General features: G+C 33.3%; 1 protein-coding gene across 3 annotated transcripts in view; it reads right to left on the bottom strand.

Annotated features, from left to right (window-relative positions):
• Positions 1–16,941, bottom strand: part of NOVA1 (NOVA alternative splicing regulator 1) — a 142,299-nt gene that overhangs the window by 3,864 nt on the left and 121,494 nt on the right. The gene's annotated exons all lie outside the window — the stretch shown is intronic.

The raw sequence follows: 16,941 nt of genomic DNA, 5'->3' as shown, positions 1-16,941 counted from the left end.
AAACATGGCATTTGTTCATTTAAAAGTTTACCAAATGGTTTCAAACAAAGGTTATTTATCTATAAATCCTACCTTTTCTTCTGTTTAAACAAGTTTCAAACTGACACAACATAATTAATGTCAATAAATGCATTACCTATTGACTTACTGCTATGAGTGAAGAATGATGCCCAGGATAAAAAATTCAATACTTATACATATTTTTCATAGTTTTTGTTTTTGATATACGTTTTACAAATGTGTCCCAAAGTTTTAATGTACTGTCTATTTTAGGACATTGAATTAATAAGATGTTTTATTTTATAAAAGTTTTGGTTTTAGTAGCTTTGTGTTCAGATATCCATTCATCCAATTTTGTGGAATATATGTAGAGGCAACACTTTTCAGTCCTTTCACCAAAATTCTACCTAAAGTCTTAGCAACAAAACAATACAAAATACAATTAAATGTTATTAGTAATAGTCTCTTTTTGCTGCCTCATTATAAAGTCAAACTAATTGCAAACCAATATGCATGCCCTACAAATAAAGCTAGAAAAAGCTTAGATATTTCCAATGGTTATGTTATCATGAAAATCAAAGCTTTGAGAATCCAGCATACTAGAAACTTGAGAAACACTTATATTTTCCAATTACACAATATGTACATTAAAAATAATAATATATCATACTGTATTTTGCACTGAATTGTTTTAAATTATATACATAATTTTTTAATTCAGAATTTCATTGGCATCAAAATAGAACATGTTCTATAGAATACATAAAAAATTATCAGATGCTGCCTTATTCTAAAGGTAACGTGAAAGTAGGGTATTGAAAAAAAAATTAGTCCACCCACATATTAAATAATCTTATAAAAAATCACGTTATATTTACTTAAATACATAATGACACGTTTTATATATATAGTCATAGGCAGAATTAGTTTTAGGTCAGGATGCTTCCTAGTAATTTTAAATGTAGTTCAAGGTATTTGGTAATTTTAAGGTAACCTTTTTTAGTTTTCCTGTCATAAAAAGAAAGAAACAACTCTTAGTTTTGATTAGATATTTCAGTTCTAGATAAAAAATACATTAATTGCTAGATAGAAGAATTGTCCAGATTTCGAAAATTTTTCTGGGGGGGTTTGCTTGTTTGTTTTTGGTTTTGGGTTTGTTTTTGGTTGTTTTGTTTTATATGTTTTTCGGTGAGGTTTTTTTTTTTTTTTTTTTGGTAACACTCCAAAAATGCAGCACTGCACAGCTCTCATTATTATGGTTTTGCGCTGCATACTATAGAAAACATTTACTTGCCTCCACTGGTTTAAGATGCACTAACAGGTTCTGTGGGAGATTTCGATAAGCAATGTGCATAGTTCTGATCAAGTCAGGCATAAGTGCTTATGCAAATTTAAGTGAAAAACCTAAAAACATAAGGTACAAAAATACACTCTTATAACCATACATGTGATTTCAGATGTAAATAGGATATTTAACATCAGCGCAGTATTGTTGCACCTGTAATATTATAGTTACATATGCAACATATGAAAATCCAGGTCACTGTGACATATCTGGGATTATTCTAAAGGATGGATGTAGTAAAGTAAAGCAATGGCTTAATTCAGCCACAAAATTAAAAAGGAACTCTTTTCTATGCAGCAAGAAAGATTTTTGCAATGAGAAACTGGTACTTTTCTCACTTGACACACCAATGTTCATTAGGTTACTACTAACAGCTCTAGTTATTCAGCAAAATTATGTGTCTAATCAGAGGAGAGATATAGAATGCTCTCTTTCTCCTTATTCATCCACTCCCTCTTTGTCCACACACGGTTTTGTATTTAGCATTACAAAAACCATAAAAATTATGATGCATTTTGAAAAAAAAAACCATAAACATTAATGTGCTGGATTAATATATGTTTGTCTGCTTCAGAAATAAACATACCCTTTTCTAAATATCTGATTTTGAAACAGACTATTGTTTCTTTCATTGGCAACTCTCTTAAATGGTATTAGTTTAGGAATACACTGATAATACCCTTTCAAATATGAGCCCTGCCATGGTGAATATTTCACATATTTACATACAGGACATCTTTTAAGAACATATATGAATTAAATAATTAGACACTACGCATCTATTTTATATTAGGAAAAAAAATTACATTCCAGTGAAAATTTGGTTTGAACAAAACATAAATGCATCTCTACTCATTTTACTTAAAACATAAGCAATCCTGCTCTTCTTGAAATGAAGAGCAACATTTGTATTATTTTGAAATATTCAGCTGTAACATTCTTGTATTTCTGACAGCTAATTTAAAATTTCATTTAAAAATTTAGATAATTATTTTTAAGAGCAAAATATATTTAGGATTTTTTTTTAATTTAAGAATATTAATACTTGCTACCAGTTGGTAATTCTCCATCTATTTCTTTTATTTACTAATTTTTTCCCTTGGTTTATATATTGGAATATCAAGTCTTTATGGCAAACATTGGTTATGCTGTATAATAACACAGTATCTAACATATCAGATAGATCACAGAGGTCTAGGTGCCAGTAGAAAAGAAATACTGCAAATATTTTTTTTTTCTTTTCTGTTGAGTCTAAAATCCATACAGTCACTAAGTTAAAAGGTATAAAATGATACAAAACAATTCAGAAAATGAAAAATCAAATATTTTCTATTTGGTTTTGTTACCTGCATGACCACCATTTAAAAAAAAAGTACTTAACTGTCAGGGAGATTGGACAGTGCACTTATTTTCCTTTTACAGATAACAGGTTCAGAAACTGATTTGGATGCAGAAGTGAGAAACTGCTATCCAAAATAAGTGCTCTGAGCTATCCAATAAAGGTATCTTTCACTACCCAGGAAGATTAGGTTTCTAGGTTTGTATGTATGCTCCTGGCTATATCCAAATTTGTGCTGCAAAAAGGAGATTGAGTATCTAAAGCAATTATGAACATATGCTTACATATGCATAAGAATAAGCACACGTGCAATTTATTTTGTTTAAATGCTATAGGAAGAAAAAAAAAGGAAGTAACTCAACCTTTATTTCATGTCAAAAAGATTTTATAAAAATTAAGGACCGCAATTATGACATTTGCTTACTCACAAAGCAAATTAATTATTTCCACAGGCATCACTCTCATCCTATTTGCATTAGCATAAGCAAGTTCAAAATCAGGCTCAAAAAATATAATACTTCTTCCCCCAGAATTATCCAACTATAACAAATATAATAGAAACAAAGTAATTTCTCTGTGTACATTTTCAGTGAAACATGACTGTGTCTTTAAAAGCCTTGACAAAAGTCAAAGAAACTTGGGCTATAAGAAGGGCTCCAACTGGAGAGCAGTTTGCTGTCCTCAGTTCCCAATGAAATCTGCAAAGATTTGATACAACTCTGCCCTTCAGAGGAAGAGGCCTGCTACTTAAGGGATCTCAACCACTGTGTCCAGAGACACAATTCAAACTGCTTTTAACTTTCGCCACATGAGTAGCTCATATAAATCCTAGACTCCTAAATCTTGTATCAGCTAATTCCCTAAACCTTTCCCATTTATTGACAACCCACTTGCATAAGCCATGCTGCATTCATATATCACGTCAGAATTGCCTAAAAGTCCTCTGATTTACCAAACTGAAAGCCCTGGCTCAGATAAGTGGGCAGAATAGCATCTAGTGTGGAATGCCAGATGTTTGGTGATTATGCTCTGCCACTTTCATCCTCCTCAGTGCTGCACTGAGATAATCTGCACTGAGCAGCTATGAATGCACATGAATACATGCTAAATATTTTCATAGGAAGAGGAACCATGACCAAATCTGCACTACTACCCATGTCCTGCCAATTCTCATTCCCACTCCTCTCATGTAAAGACTTCCAACAACCCATAGGAAAGTTTCCACTCTTTCACTTTTCCACTGCTTTATTTCTTTGCCATCCTTCTCTCTGACAATATTTGGTCTGGTTATATTTTCACTTCTCACAGTCTCTAGAATTGGGGGGATGGCAATCAAAAAACTCACACCATGCATGCCACCCAGCTAATACAAAGTCTACAGTGATAAATGTAGTGGAAGGATGAAATGCAGGCTTGATAGCAAGAATTAGCACTTGATATGGCTGTTATACCAATTATAGTAACTGTATGTTAAGATGGTTGAAAAACATGGTTTTAGGTTTCAAGTTTCACATGGTGGCATGACACATGCCTGCACTAAATTACACCAGAAGAGAAAAATAACTGATTAAACAAAATAGCATCAAAACTTGGAAAAAACAAACCAAACAATTCAACAGCGGAAATATTTAAATGCATCAGCCTCAGTTTATTCCACTTCTGTGAAGTGTTTCTAAGAGATTGTACAGAGATTAATGAACCAAGGATCTTTTTTATCTATTATTCAGGTTTCCTTCTTCCTATTTTATTTTTTCAACAGCATAATTATAATTCACTCCATGAATTTTCTATAATAGTTGTTCTTTTTCCTTCTATTAAATCTTTCAACTACTTGTCTAATGCTGGTTTATGTTTTTCTTAACAGAAAAACATTTTACAGAAAAGATTCCATCTAATCTAACAAATTCATCCTAATTTGTCACAATTTCTACATTTTAATCTCTAAAGCAAATAACTGCATTTCCTCAAAATTGTAAATTGCTGCATTCTATTTCATATATTTTTCTTGGGGTTTTTTTCTGTCTTCTTGCTCATCAATTGTTTTGAACTCTTTAAAACTCTCTCTGGACTCTGGATTCTATGTCTGAAAAGTTCATGCTATTTTAGCTGCTCATATGACTACAGGCTTGGACTTGGTGAGAAGGTATTCTGAAGACACCAATTCCTGTAGAGAGCAGTCAGTGAGGAGTAGGATCACCTAGGATTTTTTTGTGTGGCAAGATAAACAAACTGCTACACTAGGCTTGTGAGTAGTCCCATACCATCCATCCTAAAGTGGCACTATAACAAAAATCTGGGAGAAAATCAGGATCAGCTGAAGATGTGATAGAAGTTCTATTGAAATCAAGCCACCAAGAACCACAAGTTCAAGGCAGCACAAGCTACTGAAAGGTCATGAGTCATCCCACCAACATAGCAGGCAGCCATGCAAGGCTGCTCTAGACAGATGTTTGCTCATGTCAGATTTGGGCTCAGCTTCCATCAGTAGCCTTACACAGCAAATCTCTATTTATTGTACACACATAGCCTCAAGGAAGCTACTGGAACTTCTCTCAATATTTTCAGTATCTCTGGATTGGATTCCATACTGGATTCATGCACGTGCTGAAACATTAATTTACTTTTTCAGAGGTGTTCTGAACAAATTCCTGGTTGCTCAGTTCCAGATTATATATTTTGGCTTCAGGGAAAATTTTTAGAAGGAATAGAGACATCTTTTAGAGACATTTTTCTAATAGTCCACTTGATACTTATTTACAAAAATAGGCACATATCCCTAAAAAGCAAAGCAGGTCTTTGTAAATTTAGCCAGATCAGGTAAATAAACCTAGACCATAAATTGTCATCTTCCCTGACCATGCTTAAATTCTGTAAATGCCATTCCAACTCAGTTTCTCTCTTTCTACAAAAGAATGTCTAGAACTGAAATACTGTGTGAACAAGTGCAGTGGATTATGGGGAGAGATTAGCTGCTACTTTGTTCCTCAACATAATGCACTCTTTCTTTTTCTAGTCATGTTTGTGTTAATAAGATTTTCTTCTCATCACAATACAGTACATATACTGGTAGTATTCCCATCATAAATGTTGCCTGCAATTATTCCAAGATGAATATAATTTTGCTACTTCCCTATGTTGCCTCTTTGTGTTATTTCTGACCTCATAATTGCAGTTTCTTTCAAGACAATTCAAGGTTAACTTAATCCATTGAAAAAATATTGCAACTCTGAGTTTTGTCTCAAATCACACTAGATTATTACAAATATAATAAATTGACAGAGCAAATAGATATTCTAAGATGTTTGGTTTTATGTCCTGGTACACTGCAGGAGGATTTTAGTCTGATACTAACACTACTGTTTATCAGAAGTGTTTCTTTTTCTCCAGTTCTTAGACCTCCTCTCTCATCTAAGGTTGCATTTATCATTTCATTTTAGTCACAAAAACCATTATGCAATAGAAACCTAACTTCAACTTAAATACCCAGGAACAATTTACATCTGAAATCACAAGGTTTAGAAAGTCAGAACTAAGCAGGAGAAATATTTTCTAGAGATAAGACTGTATAAGGATGTTTTGCACAAATTGCTCTTTTGGCTTAAATCAATACTATTTTTCAATTAGTATTTGATATTAAACCTTGACTCATTGAGGCACTTAAAAAAGTCACTCCCACTTTCTTTAGTAACTACCTAATTATAATTCTGCCCACTTTAAAGTATGAACATTAAGATTTTTCTTTCATGCTTTTAACTAAAGATGTAATTTGGAATGCAAATTTCTCACAGCAAGGAACTAGCAAATCATGTTTAAAGAAACAAGAAAAATATTCTTGTGCCTGTTTTAGTTGCCCTTCTGTCACCAGTGTGTGTAGGCTCTAACTCATAAATAGAAAGGCTTCTTCTCTCAAAAGCAGAATGTGTGCACAGCCTAGTTGTGTACACAGAAAGAATAATTGCTAAAACAATGTTGGTTATACAGGTGGTAAGATTATCTAGTCCTGAAGAAAGTATTACACTCACATATGCGTATTTTACACTCACATATGCGCACATAAAAATCTGAATAGTTTCATAAGTATCCCTCAAGAAAACATGATTCAAAACTGTGGGAATGGAGTAAACCAACTCCTTCATGAATTCCCTATGATGCATAGTTTTAATAACATAGAGAAGAAATTTAACTTTTCTAATTTTTTTCTCAGTAGCATAAAAACAACATTCCATATTTAATGCATTAATGTTTCATGAGCTTCAAATTACATTTGCAAAGAAGTGTAATGCATTTTGAGAAGCTTCATTTATACTTTTCACATTTTTATAATTAAAAAAAGAAAAAATGAGCTGGTTATGTACTAAATTACACAAGAGAAAAATTAATAGATTTTCACTCAGTTGCAGAGAATGCAGTATACATAGAAAGTTAGATATCCATATTGGCTCTGCCATTGTTAGATGAAATATTTTTAAAAAGACAGAAAGCATGAATACTAACAGTTCTGTCCAGTATTGTCCAAAACCTTTAGTGATGATAGAATGTTAACCCTATTCTCTATTTAAAATCACCAAAGTTTCCCCTCCCCCTATCTAAAATTTCCCTCTTTTTTTAATCTTTCTTATATAATTTGTTGCATGGTATCCTATGCCAACATTTCACATAGCCAAGATGGGTTTAAAAAATGCATGAATATTTACAGAACTATTAAGTATAGCAATTTGGGATACTTCTATCTGAAAAAAACATATAATGTAATTTAATTACTGGAATTGCTGAAAAAAACACTTCTCAATACAAAATAATTGATATATATTGTAGATAATGTACATTATTTTAAAACCAATATAGTATCACTAAAACTCCCACTGTTTTACATTAGACAGGATCTAACTTATGAACTTATAAAAGCCACTCCAGTTTCAAAAGTTAATTGATCTTCTTGACAGACAGAGAGGCAAAGTGGGTGCATCCCTTTTTTATGCTTTCCTGGTCACAGATGTGTAGATGTTTGGTTCCTCATAGCTATTAACTCATTGTCTAAAGAAGCATTGCACTAGTTGCTTTCCTGACAAAGCTTCAGAAGTTAAATAAAACAATGAATAGGACATTTCTGCACTCCTCAAGAAAATCCTTTCAAGACTGCATACATGAGCTTTACAGGTACTTCCCAGTAGCAGATCAGGCATAAACTTGCTCTGAATGACATGCTGTATTTTAACTAGAAAATTTGCATTTGATGAGAAGTAATCATTAGAAGAAATCCTACGGCTAACACATACAAGAGATTTGCTAAGATGTTAATAACAAATCTTGGACAGCCTATAATTTCCATTGACTTCCAGGAGACTGATGCTTCCTTTTCTAATTTTAATTTTTTAAAAATGTTTTTAATGGTCATGTACCTGCAAGTCTAAGAGAAAACTAACAGTATTTTTAAATAACCCTTTGAATGGAGTATGAGTTTTCAAGATGAAGATACACTGTTAACATTACAAAGCATCACAGCTATCAACAGTGTCCAGTTTTCAGTATAAACTTGGATAAATATGGCTAGAATACACAATTATGTTCTTCTAAAAGAATCAATGCAGAAAACTATATGTATTAGTTATGTCATTTAAATAAAATCAGAGTAAAGAATAGCCAATATAAATGTGCTAAGGGACTTGCCATTTCTCTGTCAATGACACTTTTCATTGAAACTGACTAAAACTTGAAATCTTGGAAAAACGAAACCCTGGATATTAGAAATACATTAAGATTTTTATGTTTTGACATTGCTGGCCAGATCACATTATTTTAACAGCATGCTAAACCTTTTCTAAATTAATTTAGGATTTAAATTCAAATATGAAATCGTGTTTCAGCATTACTGATAAAAATACTGAAAATCAAAGTTTCTGGATTTCTCTGGAAACCACATTTTAAAATTAATCTATCTCTTTATAGGACTGACAGGACAAAAGAAGGCTAAGTTTTGTTTTCAGAGGATCTTTGCCACAGTTGATTTCTACAAGATAATTCAGGAATCATTTGGCAATTCTGAACAAAATTTAAGTTACCATCTATATATCATCTGCAGGAGACCTCTCTTTTAAAAGATGTGGAATCAAGGTGAATCAGCAGAACCATTTTAATTCTATGGCATGGAAACCAAGAATTTATTATGACCATTTAAAAAGGGGGCATTTCTTGCTTGCTCAAAGCTCTCTGTGATCCTTTTATGAGAGGCCAAAAGAGAGAGTTTGATCATCACCAAGAGGAACTTTATGCTTACTCATATCAACAGGTTTGTGATTCCCAAATGAAGCAGGAAAAGTGCTCAGAAAATATTACAGTTGTTAGTCCCTTTCTTAAAATACACTGTCTATTTCTATATTTAATATTTTCTTGCTCACAAATAGTCCCCAGTTTTGCTATCACAGTTATCATATTCTGATCTTCTGAAAATTAAAGTTTTAAGTGAGAATCTGTGAGATTGAAAAAATGATAGATTGTGAAATAAGGAGGTAAAAGAAAGTGCAACTAGCTGAATGTGTTTTGGCAAAATTAACACTATTGAGTTTTCATTACCATAAAATAAAATAATGATACTAAACCCTAACATTCCCCTGCTATACTATTTGTAATTAAAATTCTGGGGTAATTATTCTGTCTCCATAGAAAGGAAGGGGAGACACACATGAATTAAAACCCTTGTGATAACTATTAATGTCTCAGGTCCATGAAAATAAGAGGATATTTATTCTTGTTTTCCGCTACAGACAGTTGGGTATAGCTTCATGGTGTTTTTCACTATAAAAATAAATTGAAAAGGAAAAATGGCACAAAGCTAATGCCCAAATTTTTTCCTAAAAACTGTATAAATACGATTTTTCTTACAAGTTTTTTCCTGAAAACATCCATATTGTTTTAGATATTAACACAAGATAAGATGGTAAAGCCAAATAGCTTTTAAAAGGAGGAATATTTTAACAGCAACTAACTAGTTTAGTTAACTAACTAAACATAACAAAAAAAAGCCAAAAAAACACCAAAAAACAAAACAACAAAAGACCTTCTCACCATTCCCACAGATTTAATAGAAAATCTTACAGAAAAGTAAATAAATGAAGCAAATACAAACCCATCTGAATATATATCACTACTATAGATACTTTACTATTCACACACAGTACTGTACTATAAATATATACTGCTATATAAGAATGCCTAATACTTGATTTACTTGTAAGTGGAAGCAGTCCTCTTGCACTGAGTATCTAGTGAAGAGTTTCAGCGTAGGCATAGACTGCAGAAGCTACTTATTCAGCAGTGCCTCTTTAAATCATATTTTTGCAATTCTGCTTATTTTAAAAGCAATTAAAAAAAAAAAAAAAAAGCCATGCACAAAGACATGCACATATTTGTACTCTCTACAGACACAATGAGTGGAGCCCCCACTTCCTCCCAGGTCCATCATGTCTTAGAATCTCCCAGCTGCAATGATGTCAAAAATCAGTCTGACACACAGAAGAAATGAAAGATGTTCTCGTTTCAAAATCTAGGAACAAAACCCACTCTGTTACAAAATTATTTCAAAGGACCCTCCAGCCTTTCTTGGAAACCAGATTTCTGCCCCTAACAATATTAGGTAATCTAAATAATATAACTTTGGTCTGAGAAGTATCTTCCATATCCAGTCTATATTTAGTTACATATATAGAGGTAAGAAAAGACTGAACAGGGCATTTTTAATGGTGCATCTTGGCATAACCTGGCACCAGTTTGGCACATGTACTTTTACTCCAGGATCACAAAATTAGGGTAAAATTAAAGATAAAACTTATTCTATCATCAACCAATACACGTAAAATAAATATGGTGGATGGAATGAAGATGATGGAGAGGGAATCTGGCTTCTGCAAAATGCACCTGGTCTATCTAGATGAACTAACAAATTAACAGCACAGGGGTTATGGTTACTTTGAACCCCTGGCTTTGCAATAGATGGCCAGCAGAAGAAGCTTGATAATGTCTGTTTTAATTAATCCTTAACTAATAAAATAGAATTTTGTGTAGCAAGAACTACTCAATGAAATTCTCAGGGACATTCTCTCATAGATGTTATTTGAAAATTGTTTTCAAATGAGAAAGGGAGGAGAGTTAAACAGAAAACATTTATATAACCATGTCTCTCTAGGTCATAAAAAACAATAATTATTAGAAATTTTGATTACAAAAGGACATAGTTTCCTTAGTGTGGTTTCCCCAATGGGTGGATGGGTATTGTGCTCAGTTCTGGGCCCCTCACTTCTAGAAAGATCATGTCCATAGAAAGGCAATGAAGCTGGTGAAGCGTCTGGAGCGTGAGTCCTATGTGGAGCAGCTGAGGGAGCCCAGAGAAAAGAAGGCTCAGGGGAGACCTTACTGCTCTCTACAAATCCCTGAAAGAGCGTTGTAGTGAGGTGGGAGGTCAGCCTCTTCTCCCAGGCAGCTAGCTGAGAAGAGGAAATGGCCTCAAGCTTTGCCAGGGGAAGTTCAGGCTGGACATGAGAAAGAATTTCTTCACAGAAAGAGTAATTAAACATCAGAATGAACAGGGAGGTGGTGCACTCATCATCCCTGGAGGAGTTCTAGAAATGACTAGAGATAGCACTTAGTGTGAAGGTCTGGTTGACAAGGTGGTGTTACATCACTGGTTAGACTTGATGATGACAGAAATCTTTTCCAACCTAATTGATTTTGAGATTCTGTGATGTCTCCAAAGTTAATAAGCAATGCTACAGGACTACATAGCTCTCTAGTGCTAATAGAGTCTTCTGTCAATTCAATTCAAAACCTTTCTCTCAGATACTGACATTATGTCTCTAAGAAGAATCAGAGAACAGAATACGGTGAAATCAAGCTGTAGGTCTCAGGAAATATATCATTAACTGCAACTGAGCTGTAATTGGCTACCTCAGAATTTAACATTCACCCCAGCTGATTCATATCTTTAGTTTATAAGCATATCTACTTCTTGGATAATTCTTGTAAACTTATAGTTTCATGTATCTAACCAAGATAGCCACAAGGAAGCCAGAAATAACTCCTGCTGTGACAAAAAAAACAAACAAACAAACAAAAAAAACCCCAAAAACAAACAAAAAAAAAAAAAAAGAAAAACAAAAAACTCTGAAATAAGTGGAGACAAGACAGAAGTTACCAATTCTTTGAGTTAGCAGAAGTAAAAAGTTTGATAGGTGCTAACTTTAGGTTAGTTATCGAAGTCAACTTAGCTTATAAAAAATCCCTATAATTACAAGAGATAGGTGAAGGTACAATTGCATGGTCCTTATTGAATTTTAAGATCCTGGATTTAGATCATACATACATAGCTCAGTAGAAAACGGTATATATTTTTTTATTAAAACATGTATTTGTAAACCATATTGTTTCCCTACATCTGTGCTCTGGGATATATTTCTCATACAATGGGAGAAAAATTTCATTAAGGCAAACTATCTATAGACAAACACTAGACATAGACAGTACTTGAACAGAGATAACTTGCACCTATTAATAATTTTGCATAGACAATAATCTCACACAAATGTTCATGTGGGAAAAAAATTACTCCTGCAAACTAAGGCTGTGGGGCACAAATATAGCTGTATTTACACATTTACATGATATTTTTTTATACCTATATTACAAATGTGTAATACTAGGTGTGTGTTAACATGGAAAAATACTTTACACAGAGTAAATTTGCAGGTAGCATCTGAATAAATTTGATTGAAATACTGCTTTTTAAAAACACAATGAAAAATAATTTGCATCTAAGACTTGCCCTGATCTCAGCTACTATGCATACTATATACATATTCTTCTGTTTCAACAGCTGACAATTTATTTTTATTTTTATTTTTAGAGAAAATATACTGAAAAATATGAAAAGAAAAAATTAAAAAAGTGATAGAGCTATCTCAAAAATGAGACGGAGGTGCAGAAATCAAAAGATTTACTAACCCTTTTTGTTTTCACAATACATTTGTCCCTTTTTTCTATTTAACAAATATTCACTGTGATCCTTTGCATATGTATAATAAATGCATTATTAATTATTCTAGTCTCACTTAAATTCAGATTTCAAAACATAATTTTCATCCTATCAAAGCTGCAGTCTTCTTTTCTTACCCTGATTCACCTGAGTTCCTATTAATATCAAGCAGGTGTAACTTACAGTTTAGTTTGAAATTGGACGCAGTAAAGACAACCATCAGAGTACACACACACATCGTGTACAGCCAATCAGTCTTTCCTGTGACTACTAATGTAATGTGTATAATTTATTATCTAATTACTTATGACATAAAGCAGAAACTTCTATAAAACAGCCTCTTAATTGCTGGCATACAAGTGAAATATAACCTGTAAAATATCTTTAACAAACAAATGTTATTTCCTTCTGTTTCTAAAACAATGTGATAATACTGGTTATAGATTATATTTACAGTTGTTTTATTAAACATTTTAAATTGATTCTTATGAATAAATTTTCTGCAAGGAAGTGATTCTCTTTTGACTTGCTTTCTCTTTTTTTCTGCATCACTTTATATGTGTACACAGGTCTGCAGATCTTAAGGTATTGTAATTTGGTTCAGTACTTTATACTATAGAATGCCATTAATCATAGTCTAATCTATTTCATAAACCAGTTTAATTCCATAGCTGCAACACTTTAAAAGAACCCACATGGAGACTGCATTTCAGTATCTCATGGGTAGGGGGCAGCTGTTAATTTATTATCACAAATACTACAGTTACTATTAAGAGAATAAAGTCAATCAATTCTCATTGCATTTATAAGTTTGTTAAATGGACAATAAAGACATTCATAAAAAGCTGAGAAACACTGAGCTCGTGTACTATGCTACTGAAAAATATGAAAGAAGAATTTACACTGCAGTGGATTTGCAGGTTTCCAGAAATTTTAAAGAACTAAAAATCTCAACCATATTTTTCTAACCCCATCCAAATCACAGGTAGTAAGTTCACTTGAATGAGTAATTTATCGTGTAGAAGTGTATTATTGTTTAATAATGTAAGGGGGGAAAAAATAGTCCAGCAAGACTTTGATCTCTAAGACTGCATTCACTGAGGTGCCATTTGAGAAGCAGGGGAAAATAGAAGATGAAACAGGCAGCAGACCCTCTGTACCCCCAGACTAATACTCTTCAAGGCTGCAAAGATTCAAATGTAAATCACTGACAGGTCACAGACCAGTGAACCCTTAAACTTAGAGTGACAATAGTCCCATTGATCCACTATTTGCAAACCATGCCTCTTAATATCTGCTATTACTTTGCAGGAGGTCTAATTTGCTTTCAGGGAAAAAATAACAACCCACCAACCCACCCTAAACATCCAAAAACAAACCCAAAATCAACAAATGTGAAAATATCTACAAGACCAAAACTAGGGGATAATACTACTGAATAAGATGCAGTTGCATACTATTTTGATATAGACTATCTGAAATATAGGATGCAACGTTTCAGGCAAAGGTCTCAACAGATGCAGCTAACCTCTGGAATAGAAGAGGTTACCTTCTATGTCTTATTCTCTATAGTGCAATGCATCATGTAAAATTTAAAAGGCAAATTGAGATAATGTCTCACTGACTTACGATGGCTGTTGAGTATCCTGGGATCATCATTAAAACTCAGTATTTGTGCATTAAGATTAAAGTACTGATAATAAAATTTATCATTTGAAACTGGTTATTATACATATTTTAAAAATCTATGTCCTAATGATAACAAAAGACTGAAACAAAGCTTTCTTTCCTCTTCCTCCACCTCCCACAAGAAGTTATATATCAAATATGAGTTCATCAACCCTTTAAGAGCTGTCAGGATGCTTTACAGACTGTCTTTATTTTCAGATTCTACCTTTCTGTGAGGAATGAAAAGATGAAGCTTCTGCAAGAAATTTAACAAACAGGGATAGGGAAGTTCTTTGAAGTCAGAGAGGGAGATCGGATGCATCGATCATTACAATATCAATTAATCTCCCAATCTCTCGTTATATGTGTACTATTATATCACATTGAAAGCTATAGACTTTGCATTAAATAAAGAGAAAATATAAACCAAAAGTACAAATTCCAAGATTTTAATAGCCATATGCTTGTTCTGTACCTGCTGAGTACAGGCAGTTCCAAGAACACTGGCTCAGTCCCATCATGTGAAAAGGTTGAAAAGTATTTTTTATTACAGATATTGCAGCAAAAAGATGAGATAGAAATGCTCAAAAAAGCAAACATGAGGACTGAATGAACAAAACCTAAACCTATCTGCACTCCACCAAATTTATATTACATGGTATTAAATGATAAAATAAGAGTTTCAGGTGCAATAGCAAAACAGCAAAATAGAAGGTATAATTGTAAAAAATACAAATGCCATGGGAAAAAACAGTGCTTTTAAAAAAGTAAAAATAAAATGTTTATATAGTAAATTAATGACTGAAAGTTTGCTGTGATAAATCCTATTTTACTGCTAAGCTTAAGCCTATCTAAATTGTAAGCCAAGGAAAAAGGACTCCTACCCATCACCCCCCTGACTCGCTAATAAGTGTGAATGTGTGTTTTGGTCCTTTTATTCTCTTAAGCCAGTAGCAAAGGTCAGCAGCGGTACCAATTTCATGGAGAAAGGGAGGACTGGAGAAGGAGACATACAAGTGTCCTGTACAGGTATACATCAGATAGGCAAAGGAGAAGTAAAAACTTAGATTTATGAGTTTCTCCCTCTAAAATTAGAAAAACATCAGTAAAGCAGGCAGATAAAAAGAAAAAATAATCTTGTAAATTAATAAAAATATGTAAACAGTTTAATTATAGAAATACTAGTGTACCTAAAGTCAACTGTCAAAATAATAATTAAAACTTGTACCTTTACTGGGTTCTACAGAGGAAAAGTAAGCATGTTCTATATGATGTTCAGTGCATTATTTATCACTTTAGAGCTGAAATTATCTCTTGAAGTGTACTTTAGAGAAGTCAAATTGATTTCCTCCTCCTAGTAAATAAAAGCTATATTCTGCCAGCTCCAGGGGCATCAGCAGAACAGTTTCACTGCTGTAGCCATATGTTTGACAGTGTTTGGCTATAATCAAAGCTGACAAAGTTCTTGAGGGTGCAACACAGAAGCTTTTAGTCTGAAAGTATAGAAAGATGGAGTTAGCTTCAGCAATAGGCAGACAGGAGGGGGAAAAAAAGTTATTGGAAATTCTATTGCCTCTTTGGTTCTTTCTTCCTTGGGAAGTTTGCAGCATATAGATTTTTAAAGTGAATAAAGGTCCAAGGAAGTTCCACTGAAAAAATAAATAAGACATTTACAAGAATAATATTGACAGATGTATAACTTCCTGGAACAAAGAACTAAAGAGAAAAACACTTCCAGTGAAGAGTTTTCTGTTGCACCCAAGCCAACTCAGTATAAATGCAAAACATGACGGTTCTAAAGAAACTTTTCTTCCACTAGACAAGGCATTTTTAGAGACTATCCTCTCCTTGAGAATCGTAAAACAAGTAGTTCACGAACACTGTATTTTTCCAAAAACAATTAATCAAAAGCTGAAACTGCTATACAAATGAGTTATGACCTCATCTGAATGGAGGCAAAGTGAGTCATTAAAAGGAAGATCTAATACAAGCCAGATTTCCTGCCTAGCTTCCTCTGACCTCTGCTGGCAGAGCTATTTTCTTCTTGCATTAAAAAGTGTGGCTAGAAATTGTTCAAGCCCTGTCAGGGGAACACAACTGACATGCTTGTACAGCACAAGGCTCACATCAGCTGTTCTCCTCAAAGCACAGACTCGACAATTCTCTAATTGCAATGACTTATGGGGGAGTCCTCAAAACAGCTTAAAAATCTCACTCCAACAGCAACCTAGCATGAAGTGTTGTTTAAAGCTTGCTTAATCACCTTTCTAATCTTTAACTTATCATCTTCTAATGATTAAAATATTACATAAAATTGAATGATCTTAAGCCTAATATGCTACCTTATCCACACAACGGAGTGCGCTGTGAATTCACCTTACACCTTAACACTGAATTTCCTGGCATCCATCCAGTTAATTAAGCTCTCTCGTGTTATCATAATACACCATCTTGTGAGAAAACCCATACCTGAATGGTTATTTTCTATTGAGAGCCATCTTACACAGCCATATATCAAACCAAACATTTACTGTTGTTCTCTCATACTCTCCTGTTGGGTGCTTACGT

The sequence above is a fragment of the Vidua chalybeata genome, chromosome 6 (genome assembly GCF_026979565.1).
Source record: "Vidua chalybeata isolate OUT-0048 chromosome 6, bVidCha1 merged haplotype, whole genome shotgun sequence".
Taxonomy (NCBI): domain Eukaryota; kingdom Metazoa; phylum Chordata; class Aves; order Passeriformes; family Viduidae; genus Vidua; species Vidua chalybeata.
Note: the sequence above shows the minus strand (reverse complement) of the source record. Positions and strands in the feature narration are given on the sequence as shown.